Source organism: Triticum dicoccoides, chromosome 6A (assembly GCF_002162155.2).
Source record: "Triticum dicoccoides isolate Atlit2015 ecotype Zavitan chromosome 6A, WEW_v2.0, whole genome shotgun sequence".
NCBI classification, from domain to species: Eukaryota; Viridiplantae; Streptophyta; class Magnoliopsida; order Poales; family Poaceae; genus Triticum; species Triticum dicoccoides.
In genome coordinates, this window is record NC_041390.1 from 251,570,346 (window position 1) to 251,573,584 (window position 3,239).

At 44.9% G+C, this 3,239-nt stretch overlaps 1 long non-coding RNA gene across 1 annotated transcript; it reads right to left on the reverse strand.

Annotated features, from left to right (window-relative positions):
- Positions 1-2,093, reverse strand: LOC119316735. Its single transcript, XR_005153261.1, has 3 exons — positions 1,556-2,093; positions 708-755; positions 1-499 (listed from the first exon to the last, which is right to left on the reverse strand). It is a non-coding gene; the product is annotated as an uncharacterized LOC119316735 (long non-coding RNA).
- Positions 2,094-3,239: the final 1,146 nt, after the last annotated feature.

The window sequence follows — 3,239 nt, forward strand, 5'->3', positions numbered from 1 at the left end:
TGATCGAGAGTAACGAACAATAAAGTGATTAAGCAAACAAATTACATGTATGTTGTTATTTAAGTTTCTATAAACAGAAGCATGATTTGTTGAACTTGACAGATTCTTGAAATCACCATCTTTGAACGCATGAGCTGTGGGAAAATTTGTATTGGTGAGAGCAAGCTAAACCGAACCTAGTTCAACAAACAATTGAGCCATCCAATGCATGTTACCCTTGTTCATTTTTACTCAGAATATTGTTGGCATTGCAGACATTCCATTGAACGCATATAATAGCTTTGTGTTACTCAGCAGGCTTGGCTAAAATTCTCTAATGGTAAAAGAGAAAGGAGAGAAGATGACCGTCTGCTTTATCTGTCGCATCTGCCATAGCCAAGGTGAGGGTTCTTGCAGCCGTAGGAAGAACAAAAGATAATGCCGAACAGGGTGAGGCGCCCCTTAGCAGCACCGATGACGCGGACGTGGGCACCGCCACTGCCGTCGACTGGGAATAAAACTACACAACAACAATAATAACGAGGCATACGATGAGTATAATTTGCTGCATCTCAAAACCTCATTGGAATTTTGAGTTCCCAGCTCACTGAATTTGTGGGTTCACATCTCATGTAAGCACATTGAATGAAACTACTTGTGAGTAAGAAGCAAAATAAAGAAAAGTACTTGTTCACATCTCTACTATTAAGGGACAAGGTGCCTCTCACCTTGGGATTCAGGCTCTTTCCTGGCTAGAGGTTAGTCCTGATCCAAAGCTGAAATTGGAAAACAAACAATGTCAGGTCAAATACAAAATAGCAACAGAAGAAGTTTATTTTTCTGTCCAATGATAAAAGCTTTCAGTTTCACAAAATGTAGAAACTAAGACATACAGAAATCCAGCTTTCAAAAATTTATGTAATCTAAAAAACATGAAGATATTTCACAAGGAAAAACATGAAGGTACACACAACAACTCAAAAAATTCCCCAGACCAACACTAAATAAATGGGTGACTGGCAGAAGTGTGGGCCGTTGAGGCATCAGATAAACCTATTTTGCTATGGTGCAGTATGGATAGCAGTAGCAGGCAGACTTTGCACAACCGGAACCTGCTTGTCATGGAGGGTGCTTGTGGTACCCGAACCAGCTCCACCCGTTGGAGGACTTGTCGTAGTAAGTGTGACCGACCGCGCGTCAGGCCTCTAGGAACATCAGGTTCTCCTCCGTGAGCGCCGGCGCTGCTTGGGTCGGTCAAAATAATGAATCAACGAGAATCAAAGCGAACGTCAATCTGAACCCTCGGCTAGCTATAGTTGCTTCTTCCTTGCGGAACATGGCCTGGAATCCAGGACACTCCAAACTCGTCTTGAGTCTTTTGGCAGTGATTCCTTGCGCAGCTCCTTCCTCCACGGGGTCATGTGAGCCCGGGTAGCAGCAGCTTACCCAGCAAATGCACGACAGGAGAAGCACACATGTATTTGTATGGCAATTGGCGAGACATTCACCAAGATATAACAGAACAGAAATTTTGTAGTTCATCTCAAGGAAAAGGGCATGGCTATAGATTTATTACCGCAATCGGATGGTGTGGTGGACGAAGACATGGGACAGGGGAGGCAAAGCCGTTGCGTCCGTCCAGATGCACGTGGACCACCACTGGACGGTCTGGCTGGATCTGGTTGGAGCAAGCGGCGGAGACCTTCAAGTGCAGCCACCGACGGCGGCAACCGCCTCACGCCCCTCCCCCTTGAGATGATGTACAGGGAGTCAACTACGGCCGGATCTAGAGCATCGGCAGGTGGGGAGGCCGCGGCAGTCGTGGCACCGATAGAGACCCATGGCGGGGCGTCCTTGCAAGGGAGGCGGCGGCGAAGGGCGACTCTTCTTGGATCTCAGCGGCGGCGAAGGGGGCGTCCTCTCCGATCGAGAACACACGGGCGGCGGCGATGGGATGCGAGTGCGAGGCGGCGGCGAAGGGATCTGGTGGTGTGGCGTGGTGGCCTAGAAGTAGCATCACTCCTGATGCGAGTGCGAGCTCGAGGGCACCTGGAGGCCTCGTTCCAAGACGATTTTTTTCGTTGGCTTTCTTTCCTTCCGATTTTCTTGCTCGCGATGGGAGTAGCATCACTTTTCTGGCCTGTGAGGGAACTTGAGGGGGACGAAAAAAAACGACTTTGCTGGGATGAAAGTAAACCCGGAACGGAGACTATCGACTTAGATTAAAAATAAAGATGTGTGTCATTACTATCGAAATTCATTAAAAATAGACCATTCTTTAAGAGTCCATGATCATAAAAGATATTACTCATATAAATAGAATAATCATTATTCTTTGATTTAAATAAATAACCGTCTCGCATCAAACAAGATCCAGATATAATGTTCATATTCAACGCTGACATCAAATAACAATTACTTGGGTCTAAAATTAATCACAAAGATAGATGTAGAGATAGCGTGCCGACGGCAATCACATCGACTTTGAAACCATTTCCCACGCGCATCTTCACATCGTCCTTAGCCAATCTTCGCTTAATCCGTAGTCCCTGTTTCGAATTGCAAATATTAGCAACAGAACCAGTATCAAATATCCAGGTGCTACTGCGAGTTTTAGTAAGGTACACATTAATAATATGTATATCACATATACCTTTGTTCACTTTATTATCCTTCTTATCCGCCAAATACTTGGGGCAGATCCGCTTGCAGTGATCAGTCTCTTTGCAGTAGATGCACTCAGTCTCAAGCTTAGGTCCAGACTTGGGTTTCTTCTCTTGAGCAACAACTTGTTTGTCGTTCATCTTGAAGTTCCCTTTCTTCTTCCCTTTACCCTTTTTCTTGAAACTAGTGGTCTTGTTGACCATCAACACTTGATGCTCCTTCTTGATTTCTACCTTCGCAATCTTTAGCATTGCGAAGAGCTCGGGAATCGTCTTATCCATCCCTTGCATATTATAGTTCATCACGAAGCTCTTGTAGGTTGGTGGCAGTGATTAAAGAACTCTGTCAATGACACTATCAACTGGAAGATTAACACCCAGATGAGTCAAGTGGTTATCGTACCCAGACATTCTGAGTATATGTTCACTGACTGAACTATTCTCCTCCATCTTGCAGCTGTAGAACTTATTGAAGACTTCATATCTCTCAATCTAGGCATTTGCTTGAAATATTAACTTCAACTCCTGGAACATCTCATATGCTCCGTAACGTTTAAAACGTCGTTGAAGTCCTGGTTTAAGCCATAAAGCATGGCA